Source organism: Grampus griseus, assembly GCF_964374135.1.
Source record: "Grampus griseus genome assembly, chromosome: 2".
NCBI classification, from domain to species: Eukaryota; Metazoa; Chordata; class Mammalia; order Artiodactyla; family Delphinidae; genus Grampus; species Grampus griseus.
Window position 1 is genome coordinate 14,078,025 of NC_139018.1, and position 27,907 is coordinate 14,105,931.

The 27,907-nt window shown below is 41.9% G+C and overlaps 1 protein-coding gene across 3 annotated transcripts in view; it reads left to right on the plus strand.

Annotated features, from left to right (window-relative positions):
- The window catches only part of EFCAB11 (EF-hand calcium binding domain 11), a gene marked incomplete at its 3' end in the record, with an annotated part of 152,657 nt that overhangs the window by 72,131 nt on the left and 52,619 nt on the right, over window positions 1-27,907 (plus strand). The window lies entirely within an intron of this gene.

Sequence of the window (27,907 nt, forward strand, 5' to 3'; positions counted from 1 at the left end):
CAGCTTTTCTGAAAAATGAGTACAAATTGCAAGAAATGCAGTACAAATTGTGAGCTGTCAGTACATTAGTAGTGACATTAGGAAATCTGATGGAGTCAGAAGGAAAAGGTGTAAATTGCAGGATAATATAAAGGGGAGGTCAGTCTGTTAGTAATGCAGGGAATGTGATGGACTTAAAGAAAAGGCATAAATTACAGGGTAATATAAAGAAGAGGTCAGTACATCAGTAGCATGAGAAAACTGGCAGATTTGGGAAGAAAAGGTGCAAATTGTAGGATAATGTAAAGTAGGGGCTTCACTGTAAAGATGAGCTTACATCATATCAAGGAAGCTTGCTGGCCATGCAGACCGTGGCTAGAACTTTCAGTATTCTTATAGTTCTATCTCACAGCAGATCTTTATGTCTTTTAGAATTATTAATTAAATTCTAAGCTAATATTACAGAGGAAAATTACTGTTCTTGCTTAGTTGAGAAAAAAAAAAAAAACGGGAGTCAGAAAGATGCCCTCAAAGCCTCTGAAGTCCTGAACCTGTAAAGTACATATTTGTCAGCTGTAGTAAACAAGTATCTTTTGGGGGACCCTTTCCTGCACATCGTCACACATTCCTCCACAAGGCTCTGTAAATATGATTGTCACTTCTGGATTCAAGATAGAATTTAAAACAATCATACCATTAAAAACGTTTTAAATAAAAATTTTAATTGAAGTATAACAGGTATGGTTGACTATGGGAACTCTATGGACCTCTCTTGTTTCTACACATCTTATGAGTAAGGCACTGACTGCTTTTTGTTCCACAGTCTCTTTTCAAGGATATTTGTATAGTGAACATCCTTGGAAGATGGAGTTAGTGTCTCCTTCCGGAACAAAAGGCAGGCATGCTGGACGCCATAAGCTCAAGGTCCCTCTTCTGTGATGCAGCCCTCTGTGTGCACAGGCATCTATCTGAGCCCATCCACACTACACCGTAGAATCTGGGGGTACAGGAAACTGATGCAAATGTGTGATGCTCGTGCCGCTCTCTGTGCCGTGAGTAGTGAAGTCCTTTGTCTCTGAACCAATAGACCTGGATCTTCTGCCAGCATCCGTGAAACTGTGGCAAGCTACCTTGGTAGCTTGCAAGGAGGCTGAATTCTCAGGCCCTTCGCAGTTCTTAACAGTTTTATCAACAAGGATGGGATGCTGACAGTGACGTGCCCCCGCCCCTCATATTGGGTGGGTAGAAAGTTCTACCCATTTCAGACAGCAGCTGTGTAGACAGACACCTATTCTGAGAATGCAGGAAATTTTGTGACTGCTGTGGGCACAAACCGAGAGAATCCTTAGAACTTCTGTTGACTCTCTTGGGAGATGAGGGGCCGGGCACATAATGCCTATTAAGGAAGAATGGCAACAGCTGAGACATCGTAGGCTCTGTGGCGCCAACTTCAGATCCATTTGGAGATAAATGTCTCCAAGTTTTTGCAGTGTTAGCCAAAGTCAATAATACACACTTGAAGATCCATCTTTGCAAAAAAATATTTTGAAGAGCAAGGGAATGATAAATTCAAAGTTTAAGAAAGCGATTACTTCTGCAGGCCAGCCACGGGGCTGAGATCGGGAAGGAGCGCGCAGGTAGGTACACTAATATTGGAAATTTTCTAGTTCTTAAGCTGGGGTTGGGCTCACAGGTTTTGGTTTTATTACCAAGCTTCATAATGTAGCTATTTGTTAACATATATTCATTCTTTTGTGTGTATCAACTATTACATAATAAATTTTTATGACCAGCTTAGGGAAATTTAGTTTATAATTAAAATTATTGGATTGCTATGAATGGCATAGCATGTTAGATTTCTATATGGATTTTGGTAGAGGATAATGTCTTCCCTTGAGAGCCCTACCACATGCAACCGGAAAATGGTCCATCTCTATACCTTTGTGCAAGAAATACTGGAGAGGTTCAGTGTTTAACCTTTCTTGGAGAGAGGCTACATCATGAAATTTTTGCAAATTAAGGCTCTCATATTTGCCTAAACTAAGACCAATTAAGAGTTATTTTTAGCTTGATGTCTAATTCTAGATACTGTTCTTTTTAATTATTCCTAAAAACAGACTGTAAACACTTTGTATATTTATAGTACTAAGAGGGCATTACCCATGCATTTGGGAAATTTGGGGAAATATTATATGTACTCTACCAACTTCTCTGTCCAAGGGGAATGGAGAAGTCTTATTTCCTTTCCTAACTCTATCTTCTATCTAGTCGAGAGAGAGAGAGGGAGAGGGAGAGGGAGAGGGAGGGCAAGAGAAAAGCAAGGGCCCTTCAAGCCTTTCTCAGGTGGCAAAACTCTAAGGAGAATTTTGTCCTTCTGTGTCCCTCAAGAATGACTGCAGCTCCTTGTTGACAACCCCACACAAGACCTCTGGGAGCTCTCCAACCCTTCTCTAGCTGACCTTGAGAGTTAAGACAGTAGATTCTTTGTGAGGTCACCCTTAGGTTGTCATCATACTACCGCTAAATATTTTTATCACCTACTGGAGACTAAACGCTTTTCATACTTTGTTTCATTTACTCTTTTCAGCAGCCCCAGGGTGGCTGTTATCATCACCCCCATTTTGTTTATTGAAGCAGGGCTTAGAGAGAAGTGCAGTAACTTCATGTTCTCCCAGCCAGAATGCAGTCTGTTTGTGGATACTACAGCCCATGCTTTTAGCAATGTGACAGCCTTGTCATCTCATCCATTAATTCTAACACTGTCATGTGAGCATACAGAATGTTTTTATCTGATGGATAGCAGAATGCCACAGGGTTGTGGCGATAGGAAGTTACGTAGTAGGGACAAGTGGGCAAGCTCTGTGGCCTGCAGGCAGGAGGGAGACTACGTTGCCGAGATCCCGTTACCCCTCTTTTTTAGTGAATCTTATACTTTTTCTTCTTATCAAAACCCTGTTGTTGGTATCTGGGTGGTTGATATTTTTGGAAAAGCTGGAGGTAGCATTCCTAAAGTATGAGAAGGAGGGACAAGCACCTTAGAGAGATTTTTATTTTGCTAAACATGGTGATAGTTCTTTCACGTGAGGGAAGGAGACCGGGCATGCACACCTTTGTTTCTAGGAGAAAGTAAGCTGGGTGCGAATCGTGTTTCAGTCTCTGGTATTCTGGTGAAAGCTCTGAATGCTGTTTTCCCCCTGATCTATAACTGGTCCCTAGGAGGGAAGTCAAATACTTGCCATGCAATGGGCTTCAAAGGCAGAGTTTGAAGTGTCTTTTTTTATCCTTAGCTTGCAGATTTATTTTTAGTCGGCTACTGAAAAAATAAACAAATACTTTAATCTGACTTACAGAGTACTTAAAACAAGGAACTGCAGCAGAAAGATAGCAGGAGGACCCTGCGCCGGAGGGTGCCTCAGGCTGGCAGCGCCTGGAAGGCGAGTGCTGAGTGTTTATGACTCAGGGAGAGAACCCCCAGCTGTAGTGTTTCCAGGAAAGCATTTGACAGGAGAGGTTCACTCCTTAGCTCTGTGGGGTACTTTTATCTCGATATGTACTTACACGTGCCTTCTTTTGGTGGAGCTTGATGCAAAATCAGAATCCTGTAGTAGGAATATCTCATATCATAAACTTCCTGAGGACCACACAATCTCATGCGCAGAGATGGTTGAAATATAATGCATAATTCGAAACGCAGGCCACTCTCACAAACTACGTGCAGGTCTCGGAAGATGATCAAAAAGAAACCTTTCCTTTTGTTTAGTTCTGAGTTTCTCCCCAGGGATCAGGTTCTTTGAGGCAGTGATCAGATCGTACACTGTTGATCCATCAGTTAAATGGGTGTTTATTGCACACTTACTATGGGCTTAGTACACAGTTTTCCCTTTTGGAAGTGACAGAGTATAGTCCCCAACTAAGAACCGATTGGTTTCTAAAGTTTGGGAAAGCTGAATCTGGAGCTTGGAGTGTAGTGCCCCAACAATGTAGTAAACTGCTGCTTAGTTTCCCAGGCTAGCCCACCAGCATCTTTAATCCCTAGAGCAGGTGACCCCCGCCCTAATGCCTGTGGGCCTGTTAGTGTTAAAATGCCGAGAGAGAAGGAGGGGGAGCTTTTCCTCTGCCTTTCTGGGCTCTGGGCTCACCCTTTCTTTCGTGTCCTCCTCCCTCAGGGGTCCCCAGAGCCCTCTGATCGCACTGCTCCAGAATCACCTGCTGCTTCCTCTCCCTTCCCCCACCCCACCCCAACTCTCATTTCCTCAGTGTAGCTGATCTCAGTCGGCTCTCAGATTACACAGTGAGTTTTGTCTCTGACACGCCTTTGCTGTTGGCATTTGAACCTGGGAGTCTGAAGTTTACATAGGCTAAGTGTAGGGGGTGTGGTAGGTGGAATTCAAAAAAGGGGTGGCTTCTTTTTGGTTAGGACAATTATGCTTTTTTTTTTTTTTTTTGCGGTACGCAGGCCTCTCACTGTTGTGGCCTCTCCCGTTGCGGAGCGCAGGCTCAGGGGCCATGTCTCACGGGCCCAGCTGCTCCGTGGCACGTGGGATCTTCCCGGACCAGGGCACGAACCCGTGTCCCCTGCATTGGCAGGCGGACTCTCAACCACTGCGCCACCAGGGAAGCCGTGCATTATTTTTTTTTTAACATCTTTATTGGAGTATAATTGCTTTACAATGGTGTGTTAGTTTCTGCTTTATAACAAAGTGAATCAGCTATACATCTACATATATCCCCATATAATTATGCATTATTTAAAACTGTTATTAAAATTTTTTTAAACAGTGTTCCTCACTGATATATTAGAATGACTTTATAAACTGGAGTTTGGCAGAGGGGAAGGACAAATAAGGGTTACTGGTTAGTGAAAGGTTTGATAACCTTTTGTTCTCTGTATATTTTATCGAAGTTTAGAGATTTCAAAATTCAGAATAAATGAATTTTCACTTTTTTAATGAGAATTGTTTTATTACCATTTTTACTTGGCTAAATAATACAAAGCTCTACTGACTGCTTCAGAAATCTTGCCAAATAAGGCAAAATATATAATATTAGAAGATTTTAACCCCAGGTCCTTTCTTCAAAATAGTAACCAACTAGATTTTGTTAATATTCACATGAGCATTAAAAATGAGCATATGCATCCTCATCAACAAACATTTATCCCGTGCAGGGTGCTTCCCAGTTGCTGGGGATACGGAGAAATAGAAGGCATACTTCCTGTCCTCAGGAAACAGCATATGATCTATTTGGGGGGAAAAGGCGAAAACATGGAAAATAAATAGTAGCAGGTTATTCACTGTCTGGTTCCACTGGGTAAGATGAAATAAGCAGTTTAGAAGAGGGAGCAGTTTCTGGGGTGACAGGTGGTCCTGCAGAGGATGGGAGAGGCTCAGATACAGCAGGGAAGGGGAGAGCTCCCCAGGCCACCAGGTAACTTTGCTTTTGCAGTTGCCTTTTATTCCAGTTTCCCTAAAATTATTATTGAGCATATTGTTTGATTCCAAGGTTTTCTTTGTTGTATCACAGTTTCCTGTAGAATTGTTAGGATTTGGTTATATGGATCACTTCCGACCGTTTGTTATTTTCCAAAATTTCTGTAATGATTCCCTGTTGTTCTTTTAGAATTGTTTTATGATGATATATAATTCTAAATTTCTTTTATAGTGATCAACTATTGCCAAAAGCAAGCTAGAAGATAAAAGTATCAACAGTTATATTTCTTGTGAAATAAATGTAGGCACCATTTCTTATCTGTAGGTGCTAAAGCCTGTTCTACCTACACAGTCACTATTTTTCAGCATCTTTAAGTGTTCCAGACTGTTCCTCACTGCTGTCTTGGCTTGACACATTCACATATGAGAATTTCAGAAAACTGAATCTGACTGTGATCAAGTTGGCAGAGTTCTTCACTGGCTTTATTTGACATTGATTTGTTGGATTATTCTTTAATTAGTAAATTAGGAGTAAACATAAAATTTTCCATTTAAGTGTTACTTCTTCCGTTTTAGTTATTTCCTTTTCTTTACTCTCCATTTCTTTCCACTGAGCCTGTGAGTGCCCCTCTTTGGCCTGTGAGTTCATTTTGGGTAGGAATCATTGAATCCCTGGAGCTTTGGACAGTGCTCAATAAATGTTCAGTGAATGAATGAAAACAACATTTCACATATGATTAGAAAGAAATAGTAGAGAAGAGATTAGGTATAAATACATGTGTATGATTTTAATTTTCACATTTTTTTTTAAACAATCTATCTTATTAAAGCAGCTTCCTGCTAGTTTTACCTAGTCAGGAGCTAATCTTGATTTGAAGGAGGAAAGATTTATGACCCTCGCAAAGAACTTTCGAACATAGGTTGTTTTGTGAGACAGACCTGTTATCTGTGAACGTATCAACGCGTTTGACGATGTGGATGATCCCATTTTAAAAGATCTTTGGCTTCCTCTTCTGCATAATTAAGTTCTTTTCAGAACAACTTCTACATTGTAGATTCCACATGTGTATTTCTGACCAGTCAACACAACTACAATTTGATCATGATTACTAGCTTTTCAAAGCCTTCCTTCATTTCCCAGCAGGCAGCTTCCTGTCAGAATTCATTTCCCATTTGGAAAATCTCTCTCTGACCCACAGCCTTCTGGATACAATTCATCCTTCACGTACTTGAGTCTACCGATTCATTGTCATCCATCCTTAGCTCTTCAGATGCCAAAAGACCGTCTTGTAATTGGAGTGATAAGATCACCTAAAATGTCAGGGGAGAGAAAACTAAGAAGAATATATAAAGATTTTTGTTCCATTGATTTTCCTAATTAAAAAAATGCTTTTAGTGTGTATCTATTTCTGTTATTATACTTTAAGAAATTGAAGTAATAACTGTTATGGTTGAAGCAAGATCTGCTTTCTACGTTCCTTCAATCTTTATATAATTTAAATTGAATTTTGGCAGAGCTGCAGTAAATTCAGTTCAATTTAGCAAACATGGAGATGCTTTTGCTGCCCACCCCCCATTATGGTGGTCTCTACAAGAACTGCCCTTTAGTTGCAGTAAAGCGAGTGTGAGAGAGAGTGATCCAGATATGATTGCTGAGGAAATTAAAATGCACCCTGGAAGAGGATTAGGTTGGTATCATCCGAGAAGGAATTTCATGTTGGATCTTGGAGAAAGCAGAATATTTGGCTTACAAAGGGGAAAGTCATTCCAGGTATGGGGCACTGAGGTTGGATTCAGCAAGGCATGTACTGATCCTTGGACAAGGAAGGGGCATGATGAAAAGGATCTTCATGTGGCCTCAGGCTGCAGGATGTACAGAGAATGACTGAGCTGGCCCACAGGAAGCCATGGTAACTGACTAGGGCTTAATCGATGAGGTTCCAGAGTAAAGGAAATGGACATATGAAGGGAAGGTCAAGTCTTAGGGATGTTACACAGAAAGAATCTGATAGCCTCAAAAGCTGATTGGATATTGGGAAGCAATGCCAAAGCAATGCCAGTTAGCTCCTGGGGCTGGGGAGCCTGTGTGAGTGGGAGAATCATGGTCGCATGTTAGCATAAATGCAGGATTAGAAAGAGAAGCAGACCAGACAAAACCTTGAGAGGATGCCCATGATTAGGAGGGAAGCCAGGCAAGGAGAGGTCAGAGAAGAGCCAGGAACCTACAGTTTCATGGGAACAAAGGGAAGACAATGTTTCAGGAAGACCGGGTGAGCAGAGAAATCAAAAAATAAGAGGTCTGAGTTTGATTTTGTACCAGAGAAGGACAAAATGTTGACCCTTGCGTAACCTCAGGAAAGTGGCAGGAGTAGATGCCAGATGGCAAAGACCCAGAATAGGGAGAAGATTTTTTTATTATTGGTGAGATTGTAAGACAAGATCCTTCCTTCAGTTATTTCCAGTGATAAACCCCTTTGAAGGAAATCTACTCCTTAGCCGACTAGTGTTATGTCACAAAATTCCAGTATATCATTAATACCTGTAGATTTCCAACTGTAACCCCAAAACATTATTTTTACAAACCATTTAGAGATAACAGTTTTATTTTCTTTGATTCTACTCTTTCAAAATTTTCTTATTCCTCTTAGAGATTTATTTCTAGGTCATTGATTCAGATTCCAAAACCAGTGTTTTCTGTAAGCTTATTTTATGCCTACTAGAGTTGAAATTCAAACATTTTCCAGCAGTAGCAACTGAAATAGCTTCAAAGACATTTTTCACATCCACCTTGTTTTTCTCTTCACTGATTGCATCTTTTCAAAAACGCCCCAGATTGATAGCTCCTAAGATATAGTATGCCTATAGTAACAACACAAGCTTTTTAGAATTGAGAAATATTCTTTGTTCTTGTTCTGGTCCTTGAAGATGTGCTTTACTCCTGAGAGGAACCCATCAAGAAAAAAGTACGTAAGGACCGGAGTCACAGGACCTAGATTCAGTTCCCTTCTTTGCTGCGTGATGTTGGGTCAATTAGGTCTCTTTCGAATAAAAAAAATCTCAGAATCCGTGAATATACTTTATCATTTAACTTAGTCACCAAGCCTACCGTACGGTGTGATTCCACATTTGGAGGTGCTCTGCTAATGATGGAACATCATCTGTTCCTTCATTTGACTGACTCTCTTAACCTTCTAACTTCATGTTGTGTATTTTCTGGTATACAGCCTCACCCACCCCCCACCCCCCAGCAGCCAGCACCCACGGTACAGATCAGGTGCTCAGTAAATATTTGATGATCAAGTAAATGGGCTGTACTGTATTATCATCCATCCTGGTGGTGGGGAACCATCGGACCAAGCATCAGAAGCAATTATGAGTGTAAAACCATGGAGATCTCCAGGTCCCACTCCCCCGCCTTCAATATTTGAGTTTCTAGAAATCGGCCTTTGCATCCATATTTAGAAATAGGTCAGGCTCATATGAGAAGCAGTGGTCTACCCTCTGTGAGTTCCTGGAGGTCACAGATTATAGTTTCCATCAGTTCATTCCCAAACCCTAGGGGAATTTCTGGAAGAAATTAGGTGTACAGTAAATGTGTGTGTGAATAAATGAATCTTAATTTTGAGATCAATAATAAGTGAGAATAAAATGCCCTTTCTTTTGGCTACAGATATAACACCTCAAAACTTTAAATACTAATTTATACTACCCATAATAAATTATATTTTTAAAGAAATGAAATAGATTGAGGGCCCAAATCATCAGTTCTGATAAATTCAAAACTCATAGTTTGTTACCTAATAATTGTGGCTAGAACTACGGTGCTTTATTTGCTTAATTCTTACAATCTAGTGATAAGTCATTTGCTTTCATTATTACTTGCCTTGCCATATACCTTGTTTTAAATTGTCTTTAAGAAGTCACAACACATCACTCTCTTTTAGTTATATAATTCTGGTATTTTAAACTATAGTTTCCTTTGGAAGGTGGTGAGGTGAGGCAAGGAAAGAAGTAGAACCAGCATTAACTCCTCATTGCCTCACAACCTACCATCGTGTGTATCATATTTCTGTGCTCCAGAGAAAAGAAATGGAATTGGTTTTTAACTAAGGAAATTATGCTGTCCTGAATACAAAAACCTTATCACTGATACCCTATTGACCTGTGTCTTAGTTATGAATTTTTGAGTAACAAATTACCCTGATACTTAGCAGATTAAAGCAATAAATATTAATATTTAGTGCCTCACATAATACCTGTGGGTCAGGAATCTGGGAATGGCTTAGCAGGTGGTTCTGACTCCTGTCCTCTCATGAGGTTACACTCAAGATGTTGGCCAGGACCGCAGTCATCTGAAGGTTTGACTGCGGCTGGAGGATTCACTTCCCAGGTAGCTCCTTCAGACACCTGGCAATTTATTGTCTTTTGTTTGCATGAGGCCCTCTTGTCAGGGCTCTTTGAGTGTCTTCACAATAGAGTGACCATCAGGTGTTTTGTGTGGGGGTGGTTTTTCTTGTGTGTGTGTGGTACGCGGGCCTCTCACTGTCGCGGCCTCTCCCACCGTGGAGCACAGGCTCTGGACGCGCAGGCTCAATGGCCATGGCTCATGGGCCCAGCCGCTCCGTGGCATGTGGGATCCTCCCGGTCTGGGGCACGAACCTGTGTCCCCTGCATCGGCAGGCGGACTCCCAACCACTGCCCCACCAGGGAAGCCTGACCATCAGGTGTTTTGTTGGTGACTTTATATATGAACTTTCAGGAAGACAAGAAAAAGGTTACATCAGTAACAGTTGTAAGCTTAAATGTGGGTTTAAAAAAAAAAATCTCCCTCTTGTGTCTCCCTCCCACCCTCCCTATCCCACCCCTCTAGGTGGGAGATGCAAGAGGGAGGCGATATGGGGGTATATGTATAGCTGATTCACTTTGTTATACAGCAGAAACTAACACACCATTGTAAAGCACTTATACTCCAATAAGGATGTTAAAAAAAAACCTGATATTAAAAAATAATAATAATAATTTTTTAATTAATTAATTAATTTTAAGAAAACAACCAAAAAGCATTTTTTAAGTGAGCCAGGTATCAGGTGTTTACATAATTATCCCATTTCAAATAAGTTCTCTTTCAGTTCTCCCCCATCATCCCCAGCCTTCCCTCTTCATGGAACTTGCTCACATCTTGATTCCAGCACTCACATATGTTGTCACACTTGTTGGTCGTATCTGTCTGTCCCACTAGACTGGAAGTGCAAGGGGCAGAGCTGTGACTTTCATCTTTGAATCTCAGGTGCTCAAGGCAATGCCTGGCCCTTAGCTGATCTTCTGTTTGTTGTTAAACTTAACAAGCCTTATACACAACTAAGTACCATTGTCTTCTTTTTCTCTGTAAGATTGTGTAACTTGATTGAAGCCCTGCAGTTAGTAAGTGGCAGAGTTTGTGTTTCAAAGTCAGGTCTATGTTTTGTTCATCAGCATAGATGGTGTTGGGAAGACTCTAGGAGGTACCTGTGTTGGGAGGCCCAAGTAGCGCCCTTACAGATTTCACCTGGGAGAAATTCCTTAGGCGGTATCTCTGTGTTTACCCGGAATGAATCACTGTGATTTAAGAGAGATTGCTAGAAGGAGACAGTTTGTTGATTGAATAAAAGGCTATTGAAAATAAACTGGCCTATTATATTTGGGCTACAAATGAATTTTTGGTGTTAACCTGATGTTCTTTCATCTCTAAGTGGGATGCAAAAAGTTTCTCACACCTAAAGTGCTAAGGGATAATCTCCTTTCTCTTTTCCCATTTTTTCCAGGGATTCTACCCTGGTTGATTCAAAGGAATCAAACATGGTATTTAGATATGAAGTTGGAGCTCAGTAAATGAGGAGATTGTCTATCTGACCCCCTGACCAAACTGATCACTACTAAGAAGGCTTCTTGCAAGAGTCTAGGTCCTAAACTAAGGGAGTAGTGGAAGAGCACATGCATTCAAGTGATGTTTTACATGTAAATCACCATGGCGACAGGATATGGAAGGTGGAGGAGTTGAGGATGGGCCCGAGGCCCTGTCCTGGGAATCTGAGTGAATGGTGGCTCCATTCAGCGTGACAGGGGACACAGGAGGAGGAGCAGGTGTGGGGTTTATGATGATGTCAACTTGGGATGTGTCTGTGGGACAACCAGGGAAGGTGTTCTGTCTAGAAATGGGCATCAAGGTCAGATGGCCCCATGAGAGAGGAGTTGTCAGGGTATCTGGGAGAGAGCCTAGGTCTTAGAGGCGTGTCTGTTGATGGTTCATGGATTGTTGGTGTAGAAAAGAGCCCAGTGGCACAGGCAGCCTTTCTTGGCTGTGCTGTTCTGTTGGGAATCTCTATAGCTGTCATTATATCTCAGCATCCTGGATGGACTGGGGAGTAATGAGTGACCTCTTGCTTGTAGACGTAGAAGGGAGCTGCCACATTGTCCTGGCCGACGAGGGCTCATCTCTCTGCCAGGTCTCCCAGAGGCTGCTAAGTGGAGCTTGCTTGTGCTCATGATTTGGCAATCTTAAATACCTCCCTTTTTTTTTTTTTTTTTTTGTTTGGTTAGTTTTCAGTGTTGTCTGTATCTGTTTTGAATTGTCATTCATTTTTCTTTTTAAAAGACAACCACAAATTCATGCTTTATTTTCTTGGGAAAATGCTTCTAATAAAACTGTAGCTTGGGGAAAAAAAAAAAAAAAGGGAATGCCCTGTGGTCCAGTGGTTAGGGCTCTGCGCTTCCACTGCAGGGAGCATGGGTTCAATCCCTGGTCGGGGAACTAAGATCCTGCATGCCGTGCAGTGTGGCCAAAAAAAACTATAGCTTGGTTTTTCCATGTGGGTGTTGATATAGATGGTTGTAATGAGAGCTCTTTGATTAGTCACTTATTTTCTGATTCTATGAATTATTTTAGATGTGCTCTCTCTCTCTTTTTCTTGATCCAAAGAGTTATCTTGAGACATAACATACTTAGCTTTTATTATATTCTATAAACTTTCCAGCTTATTCTCTTTTTTGTGCTAATCTGATAGCATAATTAAAATGTCTGACTTCAGCTCTTTCCTTACAAATACTGCCTAACTCTTCTGTCTTTGATTAACTGAAATCATTCCTATATAAACAAATAACAGTTGCAGATTGTGTTACCTACAGTCCTGTCTTACGAGAATTTAAGTGCATCCCGTTTGTTAAATTATAGTCTTAAAAAAACTACCTGTGACATATTTCGTCATTTTGTGTGATGCCAATAGAAAACAAAGGCTCGCTTCTGTGGTTTTATTCTTGTTACACCTTTTATTTAATATTCATTTGAAGAGCCAGTGTGGCAGGTAGAGTGGGGACAGGTTTTGGATTCACACCAACTTGAAAATCTCAGCTCTGCCACTTCTTAGTGGTGCAACTCTGGATAAATTGCTTGAGCACTTCTCTGTGCCTCAGTTTCCTGTAGGTATTATAAAATGAAGATGATAATATTTGCCTCACGGATTATGGATTAAGTGACACAATGCCAGTTACATGCTTAGCACAGTGCCTGGAACATAATAGGTGCTCAATAAATGCTATCAATATCTATTTTTATACAGTAGAAGCAGCTCTCTTAACCAGTTCAGCAGCTTAAAGGAAGCTTCCAGTCCCTGTGCAGAGCCCTCTAGTGGATGCCCACAGCATGTTGAACACTTGTAATCGGAGCCTTCTCTCTAGCGCCCTCATGTACTTCTCCAACTGTCTGAGTTGTATTTGTCCCCAGACCTGTTCTATGTTGTTTGTTCTCAAACCTATTTATGCCAGTTGAACTTATAATTGTAATTAGGTGATTTAATTAAACATTAAGCAAACAGGATGTAAGTGCAATCCAAAAAGACAGTGCTTTTTTTTATTAACTTGTATGCATGTACATTTGTATATATGTATTTAGTTTTTTGGCCGTGTGGCACGTGGGATCTTAGTTCCTTGACCAGGGATTGAACTCGTGCCCCCTGCAGTGTAAGCTCAGAGGCCTAACCACTGGACTGCCAGGGAAGACCCACAGCTGCTTTTTCTATACAGAATAAATTTTGGAAAGACTTAATAAAGGTAACTCAATAAATTAAAGAAAAACTTCCAAGGTACCTCAAATAGTTATTTTCATGGAGAATAGTGGTTGCCAGGGACTGAGGAGAAAGGGGGAATGGAGAGTTATTATTTAATGGGGACAGAGTTTCAGTTTTGCAAGATGAAATGAGTTCTGGAGATGGATGGTGGTGCTGGCTGTGAAACAATATGAATGTACCACTTAATACGACTGAATGAAGATGGTAAATTTTATATGTAGTTTATTAAATTGAAAAGTTGTTTTAATCTGTCACATTAACTATGGATGAGATACCTGTTAAGGATTGGTGGAATTTAAAAAGCTAGAGGAATTCCACATCTAGGTTGTTTTCTACTGGTCTTTAAGTTTTTTTACTTTCAGGAAACCAAAATCGGAAATAATAGGTAATTCTAAAATTTTAGGTGTAGTTTATGCAAGACAGAGAACAAAGCATGCTGATCCATGGACCGGTTCTCGAAGATGAAGCCTTTGGCATAGATCAAAATATCAGAGAATGAATGCATGTTTTGTGTGTGTGTGTGTGTGTGTGTGTGTGTGTGTGTGTGTGTGTGTGTGTGTGTGTGTGTGTGTGTGTGTGTTTCGCGGTATGCGGTCCTCTCACTGCTGTGGCCTCTCCCGCCGCGGAGCACAGGCTCCAGATGCACAGGCCCAGCGGCCATGGCTCACGGGCCCAGCCGGTCCGCGGCACATGGGATCCTCCCGGACCGGGGCACGAACCGGTGTCCCCTGCATCGGCAGGCGGACGCTCAACTACTGCGTCACCAGGGAAGCCCCGAAAGCATGTTTATATTTAAAATTTAAAATTAACCGTTTAAGTTATGTGTGTGTCTTAGATTGGGCTCCGGGGAAACAGGCTCTGAGATGGAGATTGCATGCAGGAAGCTTGCTGGGGAGTGAGTGCTCTTGGAACCAGGCCTGGATGGGAGTGAGAGAGACAGGACTAATAGAAGGAGAATTGAAGCTCAGGCCTCAGCCAATGGCGTGGGGATGCTAGTGCCGACCGCTCTTCAGAGATGTGGCAGAGTGAGGCAGTTCGTACTGTCCTCCTGCATTGACCAGACATCAGGTGTGGGCTGCCCCCCAGTGGAGGTGGGCATCACCTTGAGCAAGGCGACTTCCTTTGGCTGGAAGTGAAGCTCAAGAGGTTCTCACCTGTCTACTCTCAGCAGGTGACACTTCCAGTTGGGGGATGTGATGGTCCCCAGCATCCACAACTGGCTGTGTCCATTTTTTGCATGTTTCCCCTTTTCAACAGATTTTTTTAAACTGGCTGATTGACTTTTGGTCCAGATGGCTTCAGATAAGAGCGTCTTCACTGCTTATGCATGATTTTCTGAAGGTCTCACTGTGTTTGATCTTTACATACGCCAGTTGTACCATTTGTGATATATTTGGGCTGGCCAAAAAGTGCGTTCGGGTTTTTGAGCGATGTGGGAAAAACCCGAACGCACTTTTTGGCCAACCCAATAGCAAGCCTGCGAGGCTTAATCACAGTGGATACGTGTGTGATGTGTTTGAAGCTCAAATGATGTTTGGGACTCCATCGACTTCTAAATACTTTCCAGTATATATTGGGTTGGCCAAAAAGTCCATTTGGTTTCTTCTGTTGAAAACTCAAATGGTCTTTTTGGCCAACCCAATTTTGCAATTCATGAAACCTCCAATTTTTGCTTCTTAAATTTTCCAGACTTTTTTTTTTGGCATTTGATGATTTTTTTTTCCTCCTTTGGTCCAACTCTCCATGTTTGTGCCAAAGGTCACCTTCCTCTCACGTCCTATGACCTGTAGTTCTTTATCTGCAGATTCTTCAATTACTCTTCCATCTGCCACAAGTAACCGTGGACTCCCGCTGCCCTTACTTTACATTTTCCATTTAGACCTGCCTGTTTACCCTGATCCTCAGGCTCTTGACATAAATGATGGCCAATCTCCAGGATACCTCACTTCATTTTTAAATATACTCTTCCAATCCTTAAAACAGAAGTCCTGTATATGTGGTTGTATTTATTTATTTATTTTATTTTTACCATTTTTAAGTGTATAGTACCATAACATTAGCTATATTCATATTGTTGTACAACCAGTTTCTATAACTTTCTCATTTTGCAAAACAAACTCCCATTTCCCCTCCCTCCAGTCCCTGGCAACCACCGTTCTCCTTTCTGTTTCTGTGAGTTAGACTACTCGAGGTACTCCATATCAGTAATATCATACAGTATTTCTCATTTTTGACTGGCCTATTTCACTTAGCATCATGTCCTCAAGGGCCATCCACATTTAAAAGGGATTTCCTTTCTTTAAAAGGCTGAATACTATTCCATCGTATGTATGTAACACATTATCTATTCATCTGTTGATGGACACTTGGGTTGTTTCCACCTTTTGGTTATTGTGAATAATACTGCTATGAATGTGGGTGTGCAAGTTTTTATTTTCAAGTACACGTATATATATATATATATTTTTTAACATCTTTATTGGAGTATAATTGCTTAAATACAGGTATATATTTTTGTTTCTATCAGCTTGCTGTGCCCCAAATTGTAAATGTTAAAGAGGAAGTCTGAGTCCCTTTGCAAGTGTGGCCATAAATATAGCACAAGGATACTATGATTACCCCATGGTGTCTCATTTTCCTTTCGAGTTTTGGCACGTGCTAACCTTTTAGTAAGAATACTATTCAGTCTCGTTTCTACTTAGCCCTTCATTTAGCCGTGTTTTGTTGTTTCCTTGGTTTCAAATTTTATCTCTTTTATGCGAACTGGGAACTGAAGCCTTTCATTTGACTTGTGATCTTGTACATTCTGGAAGCTCATACATGTAATTGTGCAACAAATAAAGCAGCTGGAAGAAATCTTTCCTGAACAAAACCCAAGTGGGGCATTTGGGTGCCAGCCAAGATTTCAGCAGCTACAGAGGGAGATGTAAAAAGGCTGCCTATATTACAACAACAACAAATCACTTCTGGCCCCATAGGAATGTCCTTTAGGTAATGATCAAATAGAGGGTAGGGACCTTTACACATTTAATTACCTGACCACAAAACAAAGTATTTACTGTAACCTGAGGTCTCTATACCAAGTTAATTACCGTGATATACCTGAAGGTAGAACAACATTGTGACTCAGTACACTCAGCCATAGGGGGAAATTCCAAGGCTGCTCAGTCTGAACCTGGCCTCCCATTAAATTACTGTGTGGTCCTAGGCAAGACACTGTGAGTTTACCTTCCTGGGGTTCCAATCCTGCAACCAAAATTCAGAACTGTAATGCAAATGTAGCTACTGAACAACTAACAAATAATAAATGAAGCCCTGTGTTAACTGCCTGTTTATAGAGAAGAAAGTTTAATGTCCTACAGTGATCCAATGAGTCAAATTTCACTGGACATCTTGGAAAGATTGGTTATTTATTTTATTTATGTATATACATATACATCGGTCCAGGTTGACACATATAAAAGCAAAAGCTTGGACTGGAGGTATGTTTTTAAAAATGTAAAGGAGCATCACAGGTTTTTAACCATTTATCAGTTCATTCAACAAGCGTTAAGGAGGACCTGGGTCAGTGCTTCTGAAACTTTTGGTGCATGAGAATCACCTGGAGGACTTTTTAAACACGCCTCCTGGACCCCATCCTCAGAGTTGCCCATTCAGTAGGTATTGTGGCAGGGCCTGAAAATGTGCATATCTAGTAGCCACAGTCCCAAGTAATACTGATACTGCTGGTATACAGAGCACGCTTTGGGTACCTGAGTCCCAGAGACACTCAGAATGCCAAGGTGAGGAAGGCACAATCATGTCCATAGGGCAGATAGGATTATTACTGATAGTCTATGATGTGATCATGTTAATCACATTGTGTCACGCTGTGTGTGCACATATGTGTTTTAAAGGCATTTCAGAGCACATAGCACATGCAGAGGCATGGAGAACTGAAGCCACATGACATGTTCAGGGACATGGAGTTTGTGTTACTGGGGCAAAGGGCACATGGCTGGCCGGGGGGATTACAGTTGCAGCTGGGAAATAAGGCTGCTAATCAGCTAACAAGATAAAATTAGTCTGGCTGATCCAGGTGAACCCAGTGTAATCACAAGGGTTCTTAAATGGGGAAGATGGAGGCAGGAGAGTCAGAATTAGGGAGACTGCAGGGTGAGAAGGACTCAGGCCAACATTGCTGGCTCGGAAGTTAGAGGAAGGGGGCCATGGGCCAAGGAATGCAGGCAGCTTCTAGAACCTGAAACAGGCAAGTGAATGGATTCTCCTGTAGAGCCACAGAAAGGAATGCAGCCCTGCTGACACCTTGGTTATATCCCAGTGAGTCTCATTTCGGACTTCTGACCTCCAGAACTGTAACATAATAAATGTGTCGTTTTAAACCACTTGCACACACAATTACCTGTTTTCCATTATCTTCCAGGTTCTTTTTCTATTGAGTGAATAGTCAGCCACTCATCCTTGTCCAAAATGGTCTATCATTGTGAAAAATTGGAATACAAAGACATTAACAATAAAAGGGCTTTATAGAAATAGGTTTTCTTATTACAAAAACAATGCATGCTTATTACGGAAACTATAGACAAAAAAAAAAAATGCACGGAATCCCACCCATTATTTAGAAAATCACTGCTAAAACCCCTAGAGACTAGCGTCTCAGATCCTTCTCTGTGTCTATGTGCATTTTTCCCTACTGAAATAGGGTCATGCCATGTGTGTTTTGAAAACTAGTATAATTTGTTTAAGCAGTCTTCCAGTTGTCTCACATTTGCACTATTCCAACTTAACTCCCATTGTTTGACATTTACTCTGTTCCCGGTAATCCCCTGTGGCTGATGCCTAAACTGAAAGGTGAGAACAGGAGGCAGCCAGGGAAAGATGGCAGGCCGGAGGGATAGACGTTCCAGGCCAAGGGCACTGCAGGTGCGGAGACCATGGTGCCTGGCAGGAGTGGAGAGCTGTCCAGTCAGGCTGGAGTGTGGAGGGGGAAGGCTGAGGGGTGTGGAGGCTGGAGAGATTAGCAAATAAAAAGAGAAAAAGTCTGCAGCCTGTCACCAAATGGTATACTTTGTTGTTTTCAGCAACCTGATTTTGACTAAGTTGTTTTTGGAAAATTACTGTCAGTCAAGTTATCTAGATCTGAATTAACAGGATTTGGGGCCTTGCGGATCCGGTAGTCTGCTGGAGCCGCTGGTGCAGGCCCTCAAGCCAGCTCTGCCCTGATGTCACCTTGGTAGCTTGAAATCAGCAAATGCTGCAAATCAGGAAATTTTTCTTTTTTGCATGAGAGCCAGTTCCCCAGCACATTGCTAGATGTGGCTAAGACGGAAGAAGTCCAGAATAAATGCCCTGGGTTTTGGTGTGAGACCCGAACACTAAAGTCAGATACCAGGGCCAGGAAGCATTCACTTTGGAGTCAGAAGGACCAGGGTCTGAATCCTAACCATCACTTTCCTGCCACCTCCAGCAGAGTAATTAACTTCTCTAAGCCTCAGTTTCCTTATATGTGAAATGGGGTCGCTAATATTTAACTTGCAGATTAGTGATAAAAATTAAAACTTGAAAGACAGAAACTATTATGATTATTACTACAATGAAGGAGGAGCATGAGGTCATTAAGTTCATGGGGGTTTTTTTGTTTGTTTTTTTGGCTGCACCTTGTGTCATACGGGATCTTTGTTCCCCAACCAGGGATCGAACCCATGCCCCCTGCAGAGGGGTTGCAGAGTCTTAACCACTGGACCGCCAGGGAAGTCCCAAGTTAATTTTTTTTATTACATGAAGTTTGAGTTGCTTTGGAGGCTTTTAGATTAAAAAAATCCTTTAATAACAACAACGGTGGCTAACATTGTTGAGCAGTATTAAGTATGTGCTTTTACATGTATTATTTCAAAAGAAATAATTTACATGTGCTAATGCTCAAAAGAACTCTAGCATAGATACCAGTGATATGATTACTCCCATTCTGTAGCTGAGGAGACTGAGGTTTAAGTAAGATAACTTTCTGATGGCCAGAGAGCTGCTAAGTGCAGAGACAGGACTTGGATGCGAGTTTGTCTGAATTCAGAGTCTACATTTTTAAACTGCATATGGGGTCTCCGTTCATCAGAGACATCTAAGCTAGATGGTACCTGTTTATTAGTCTTGGGGGTAGTTGCCGTCCTGGGTTTGAGTGGGTTACACCCGAAGGGTCTATAGAGTGAGAAGAGGAGAGGGCAAGGATGCAGCCCCAGGCAACACTGGTTTTTAAAAGGCAAGCTGAGAGTTTAGAGCAGGAAGGAAGGATCAACCATTTCAGATGCCACAGGGCAGAGTCATAAAAGGTAAGAATTAGAAAGGATTCCTTGGACTGGGCAAGATGAACAACATCGATAATCTTAACAAATGCAGTTTGGATAAGGTAATGGCAGCAGAAGCCAGGTTGCTTTGGTTGAGGAGTGAATTGATGGCGAGCAAGTAGAGAGAAGTGGTGGAAACGACTTTTGAAGAATCAGCTGCTAGAGAAGTAACTGGGAATCTAGGGAGATATTTAACAACATATATGTGTTGGGAAGAAATAGTAAGTATTGATAGAAGTGAAGGTGTAGGAACACGATTGAAGGAGCCAAGTGCCTTAGGAGGTGGTTGGTGGGATCCAAAGCCTGGCCGAAGGGCTGCCCTGGTGGCGCAGTGGTTGAGAGTCTGCCTGCCGATGCAGGGGACATGGGTTCGTGCCCCAGTCCGGGAAGATCCCACATGCCACGGAGCGGCTGGGCCCGTGAGCCATGGCCACTGAGCCTGCGCGTCCGGAGCCTGTGCTCCACAATGGGAGAGGCCACAACAGTGAGAGGCCCGCGTACCGCAAAAAAAAACCAAAAACAAAAAGAAAGCCTGGCCGGAGAATTATAACTGGACCGATCTTGAGTTTGGGTCATGTGGGCTGGGTGTGTTAGGAGGAATGAGGAGGCAGAGAATTGAGGATACTGGTCAGTATAAGTACAGGCTGGCCTATGGGCTCTAGGCTAGGGAGAGGACAAGTAAACCTGGATGGCCATTCACAGACCGAGAGAACGTTAAGCAGTCAGGGTCCTAGGAGTCTCAGAAGATGTTGAAAGGAAGTTGGGAATAAATGAGCAGTAGAGTCGTAAGAATGGCGAGTTATCCACAGTGAATGGGATCTTGACACTCAACAGTTCGTATGCAGAGAAGTTCTGGATAGTTGGCAAGGCCCCTGGTCCTGCCATTAAGTTCAGTTTTTGGAACAGAGTAGAGGTGAAGGTCATCAGAATTGAGGAGATCAAGGGACTCAAGGCCTAGAATTGTGGTTGAGACCTCACACTGGTATCCTTCATCTGATAAGAGTGCATCTTTTTATAATTCTTTGTTATTAATCCAAATGTTTATGTCTAGAGAGGTCCCCCCCTTTGGGATTAGCAGATGCAAACTTTATTTTTTTTTGGCTGTGTTGGGTCTTTGTTGCTGCTCGCGGGCTCTCTCTAGTTGCAATGAGTGGGAGCTTCTCTTTGTTGCGGCGCGTGGGCTTCTCATTGCAGTGGCTTCTCTTGTTGTGGAGCATGGGCTCTAGGTGCGCGGGCTTCAGTAGTTGTGGCATGCGGGCTCAGTTGTTGTGGCTCGGGGGCTCTAGAGCACAGGCTCAGTAGTTGTGGCATGGGGGCTTAGTTGCTCCGCGGCATGTGGGATCTTCCCAGACCAGGGCTCAAACCCGTGTCCCCTGCATTGGCAGGAGGATTCTTAACCACTGAGCCACCAGGGAAGCCCGATGCAAACTATTATGTGTAGAATGGATAAACAACAAGGACCTACTGTATAACACAGAGAACTGTATTCAATATCCTGAGATAAACCAGAATGGAAAAGAATATGAAAAAGAACGTATATATGTGTATAACTGAATCACTTTGCTGTACAGTAGAAATTAACACAACATTGTAAATCAACTATACTTCAATAAAATAAATAAATAATAAAAAATAAAGATGTCCCTCCCAGTTAGGGTATAAACACTCCTCTTGGGGAGTGACATATTCTTTACTTGGTGGCCGGGAAATCTGATAGAATCTTCAACTTTTTCTTAGGAACCTCTTCCTGGGATTGGTAGGGGAACAATATAAAAGTCCTAGATTCATTTTTTCTCCTTTTGGGAAATGTACAGCTTACACTTTCTGAAGAAGAGTGTTAATAATAATAATAATAGCAGCTGTCATCTGTTAAGCATTTGCCACATGCCAGCTGCTGGGCCAGGCACTTTACGTAGATGATTCTTTACAGCCTTATAACAAGATGGGTACACGTTCTCTAGCTGTTTCACAGTTAAGCGCTCTGAAGATTAGAGAAGTCCCTTGCCCGAGGTCAGTCAGCTTGTAAGTGACGGAGCCGGCACTGAAACCCAGGCCTTCTCCCTTCAGAACTCAAGATCCTACCTTCTCAGTGGCGGAGGGCACCTAGGCCAGCCCCGTGTTGGACTTCAGCACATTCCTGTTTGTGAAGGAAGAGGAAGGTAGTCACGCTCAAGATCCCTTGTCCCAGAGATGCACCACTGGAACTAGGCCTCCTGGGTGGCCTCCATCTCCCCAGTGCCCGCCCGCCTTCAGCCTGCTTCTCCTCAGAGCACAGACTCTATGCCTTTGAGCATCCATCACCCCATACGGCGCTGCTTTCTCACCACAGTGCCCCTCGCTGCCAGGGCAGCATGAGAAGTCTTCCCAAATGCCCCCCAGAAGTTAAACCTCTGGCCTCTTCTTGCAAGAGAGCTGAGGAATGGCAGGAAAAGCATTTCATTCTATCACCAACTCTTGGAAAATATTAAAGGGTTGTTTCATACAGACACATTACTATGATGGGAGCTTGACTGTTCAAAACACAAGGAGGGGGCTTCCCTGCTGGCACAGTGGTTGAGAGTCCGCCTGCCGATGCAGGGGACGCGGGTTCGTGCCCTGGTCCGGGAAGATCCCACATGCCGTGGAGCGGCTGGGCCCGTGAGCCATGGCCGCTGAGCCTGCGCGTCCGGAGCCTGTGCTCCGCAACGGGAGAGGCCACAGCAGTGAGAGGCCCGCGTACCACAAAAACAAAACAAAACAAAACAGAACAAAACACAAGGAGGTAGTTATACTGATATGGAAACTTTAGTTCAAGAATTACTCAGAAAAGTATAACCACTGTGGAGAACAATATGGAAGGTTCCTTAAAAAACTAAATATAGAACTACCATATGATCCAGCAATACCACTCCTGGGCATATATCCAGAGAAAACCATAATTCGAAAAGATATATGGGGCTTCCCTGGCGGCACAGTGGTTAAGAATCTGCCTGCCAATGCAGGGGACACAGGTTCGAGCCCTGGTCTGGGAAGATCCCACATGCTGCGGAGCAACTAAGCCCGTGCGCCACAACTGCTGAGCCTGTGCTCCACAACTGCTGAGACTGCTCTAGAGCCCGTGAGCCACAACTACTGAGCCTGCATGCCACAACTACTGAAGCCCACGCGCCTAGATCCTGTGATCTGCAACAAAGAGAAGCCACTGCAATGAGAAGCCTGCGCACCACAACAAAGAGTTGCCCCCGCTCGCTGCAACTAGAGGAAGCCCCCGTGCAGCAACAAAGACCCAATGCAGCCAAAAATAAATTTAAAAAATAAATTTCTTAAAAAAAAAAAAAGAAAGGATACATGCATCCCAGTGTTCGTTGCAGCACTACTTACAATAGCCAAGATAGGGGAGCATCCACTGACAGAGAAATGGATAAAGAAGATGTGTACATATATACAATGGAATATTCATTACTCAGCCATAAAAGAGAACAAAATAATGCCATTTGCAGCAACATGGATGGACCTAGAGATTATCATACTAAGTGAAGAAAATCAGACAGTGAAAGACAAACATCATATGATATCACGTATATGTGGGATCTCATAAAGAAAACAATACAAATGAACTTATTTACAAAACAGAAACAGACTCACAGATCTCAAAATCAAACTTACGGTTACCAAAGGGGAAACGTAAGGGGAAGTGATAAATTAGGAGATTGGGGTTAACATCTACACACTACTATATATAAAATAGATAACTAACAAGGACATACTATATAACACAGGGAACTCTACTCAATATTCTGTAATAACCTATATGGGAAAGAACCTGAAAAAGAATGGAGATATATATATATATATATAAAACCGATTCACTTTGCTGTACACCGGAAACTAATACAACATTGTAAATCAAATATACTCCAATAAAAATTTAGAAAAGAAAAAGAATTAGTCAGAAAAGTAATATAAGAAGTATGCAAGGAGAAGAAAGCACTCCTTGTGTAACGATAAAAATGAGTTACTCAATAGGAAGGACCACCTTGAAAATTATACTAATTTGCTACTCAATTAATTTGCTGTTTGCTGAAAGCTATTTTCAGGAAATGATACCTTGTTCTGTGCAGGCCCAACTCCAACTTTCACATTTAAAAGATGCATTTACCAAGGTCTCATACTTGGATGAACTCCTGATACGTATTCAGAAGGTACTGATGGGAGAGAAATGGATGAGCACACATCTTTAAAACTGTAATATGTTGGTCATTTCTTTCAACTTATATTCACTGACCAGATGAAGGTTTTTATTTGATCCCTATCTGCAAGAGTATAAGAATAGTTCACCTTGTCTTACAAGAAGTAAAACAGCAAAACAGTTTTGTTTTACTTTCAAAGTTAGGTACATCCCTAAACAATATCAATTTGTATCAAATCCCTAACCCTGTACTTCCCCTCCCCCACTGCCTTCTCCAACACACACAGTGCAATACACAGAGCTAGCAAGAGGTAAACCCGGCCAGTACCCCCCAGAATGGTCCAGAAAAATACTCCTCATCATGGGGCCTAAGGCCAGCGGGCTGATACCCAAAGCCGTGTCCCAGAAATAAGAAAAATGAAACCAGGAGATCAGGTTCCAACCAGGACTTTCTTAAGGTGCAGGTGTCAACACCTAAGGGTTGGATGGGAGGAAGCAACCAGAAGCCCAAGAGTAAAGAGCAGAGGGGTCAGCCATGCAGGAGGTGCTCAGGCTGGATTTCCAGTTGGGAGGGCCAGGGCTGGGCAGTAGTGTCACCAGCACCCAAGCTGGCTTGCGGTCTCCTTCCTTGTATTCATTCATCTGGCCCAGCAGTTCTGTAGTATGATCCCCGGCCCCAAGGGGTCTGTGAGGTCCAAACTATTTTCATAATGCTAAGGCACTGTGTGCCTTGTCTCACTCTCTTGACATTTGCATTGATGATGCAAAATCTGTGGTAGGTAGCACTGCATGAATCGTTTCACCTGTTTTTAGCATAAATCAAGGCAGTAACACTAAATTGTACTGATAGTCATTGTATTCTTCGCTACTTTGCCCTCACAGATAAAAAAAAAAGTCAGTTTCACTTGAGTATCCTTGATGAAGCAAAAAAAACTTGTTTTATTAAATCTTAATTCTCAAGTGCACATCTTTTTAACATTCTGGGAAGTACCCATACTGCATTTCTGTCACACGTGGAGGCATGATGACTGTCTCCAGGAAAAGCTCTTGCCCAGTTGTTTAAGCTGAGATGTAGACTGGCCACTGTTTTAATGGAACACTATTTTTATTTGAAAGAATGACTGACAGACAAACTACGGTTATTTAGACTTGAGTACTTGGTCGACATTTTCTTAAAAATGAACGAAGTGAGCCTGTCATTTCAAGGAAAACAACTGTGACAGTATTTGTTGCCAACGCTAAAATTCAAGCTTTCAAGTGAAAATTAAAATTTGGGAAACTTATATCTGCCACTGTGAGCTTGACAGTTTCTCAATACTTAAAGACTTTTCTGATAAATTCAGTGGTGATATTAACAAATGTAGTTTTTAAAATATTGTATAATGAAATGTGTTAACATTTAGAAGATAACCAATGCATGATGTTACAAAATCATGGTTGGGTAAAAGGTCCATTGAAAATACAAAATACACCAAAGGATTTTAATGTAGCAAAGTATGAAAAGTTAATTGATATGATTTCAAATTATACATTGCAGCTAGCCTGTAAGAAATTACCACTTACTGAGTTATGGTATAATACCAAAAGGAATATCTACAGTTATATGAAAAGACCATTGAAATACTCCTCCCTTTTCAACTACATATCTGTGTGAGGCTGTATTTTTCTTTATATACCACAATCAGAATACCACAGAGGGATTTCAGAAGCAGATAGGAGAATACAGCTATAATGTATTAAGAATTTTAAAGACGTGCAAAAGTGTAAAATAATTCTCTTACCACAATTTTTTAGTTTGTTTTGGAAAGTTTACTTAGTTTTCATTTTAAAAATTTATGTTAAAACGTAATTAACTTATTTTTAAATGAATTAATCTTTTAAATTTTTCTCAGTTTTAATTTCTAGTATGGTAACAATTGATAGATTTAACGCACGTAAACAGAAGCCTTTGGAGTTCTCAGTTTTTAAGAGTTTAAAGGAATCCTGAAGGCAAAAAGTTTGAGAACCACTGGTTTAGTACATATAGAATACTTACCATGTACTGGGCCTGCGCTGGTACAGGGATAGTATGGTGCACTGCACAGACACGGGCCCTGCCCTCAGAGCTAGCAGTCACCTACAATTAAACAGATAGTTCCCATAGAGTGGGAAGTGTCATGATAGGAGAAGCACAAAGTGATATGGTAGCACCTGGCCCTTTTTAGGGAAGACTTCCAGGAGGAATTAATGTCTCTGGTGATGCTTGAAGGATGAGTAAGAGTTAGCCATGCAAAGAGAGCTTGATTGCTTTGGGTATATGGAAAAGCATGTGCAGAGGTCCCCACGTGAGAGATCATGACTTCACTGCAGAAGTAAAAGAAGTCGCGTGTAACAGGAGCACAGAGTGGAGGGATGGTGAGATGTGAAGCTGGACTAGAAGACAGTAGCCAGGTCGTGAAGGGCTTTGTGAGTGTGTGAGATGTGAGGACCTCCCCCTAGGGGAATGGAGGATCCTGGGGGAGGGGGTTAAGTCAGGAGAGTGACTTCAGATTGCATTTTAGACAGATCTCTCTGGTTGTAGAGAATGGAGGTCTAGAGGCAGGGAGACTGGTTAGGGGTCACCATGGCAACCAAATCAAGAGATGATGGAACCTGGGCTAGGGTATGGCCCAGGTGTTGGAGAGATGTGGACAGATTTAAGGGAGATTTGTGTGAAGTTTACAGATCTAGGTAAATAGATTGGGTGTGGTTAAGGAGGGAAGGGTAGGCATCAGGACTGAATTTAGTTCATTTGTATCATTTTTTTAGATTGCACATATAAGAGATGAACAAATGAACTTATTTACAAAACAGAAATAGACTCACAGACATAGAAAGCAAACTTGGGGTTACCAAAGGGGAAAGTGGGGGAGAGGGTTAAATTAGTAGTTTGGAATTAACAGATACACAGATACATGCTACTATTTATAAAATAGATAAACAGCAAGGACCTACTGTATAACACAGGGGACTATATTCAATATCTTGTTATAACCTATAATGGAAAAGAATCTGAAAAAAGATTATATATATATATATATATCTGATTCGAGTATATATATATATATATATATATATATATCTGAATCTGTTTGTTGTACACTTGAAAACAATACAACATTGTAAATCAACTATACTTCAATTAAAAAATTTTTTTTTACAAGACTGAATTTAGGTTCCAGGTTTAGCACCTGGGAGTAATGATAATGCTCACTGACAGAGGGAAAACAGAAGGTACAGGTTGTAAAAGAGGGAGGATGTATTCCATTTGAGCCATCTCCAAGCTATCCAAGAGGAGATGCCCAGGTCAGCATTTGGATATGTGGTTCTGAAGCTGAGGAGAAAGAACTGGACAAGAGACATAGATTTGAAGAGTGTGCAAAGTTGGCTGGGAAAAGTACCCAGAGAATTAAGAGAATCCAGAGACTATGTGGTCACTGAGACCAAGGAGAGAGAGGAAGAAGGAGGGGTCAGTGATGACCAGTGTTGTCAAGAAGTCAGTGAAATGATTAAGAGAGTCTTCTAGACTGAGCAACAAGAAAGTAGTTGTTGAGTCGTTGACTGTATCCAGAACAATGTCAATGGAGCGGTAGGCTCCAAGAGCTGGAAGAGTGAGGAAGAGGAGAGAGGAGGGGGTTGGTGGAGGACAGGAGGGGAAAGATAGAAAAAGATGTGGCGGGTGAGTGGGAAGAGAGAGAGAGAGATGTTGAGATTTGAGTTATTATAATTCTATGGGAAGGAGCCCATAGAGAGAAGGTTGAAGATACAAGAGGCAAGGGGAACTCAATGGTGAGGTTCCAGAAGACTAAGGAGGGAAGGGGATTTAGAGAACAGGTGGAGGGAAGCTATGTCTCCAACAGAGAACCAAGTTTCAAT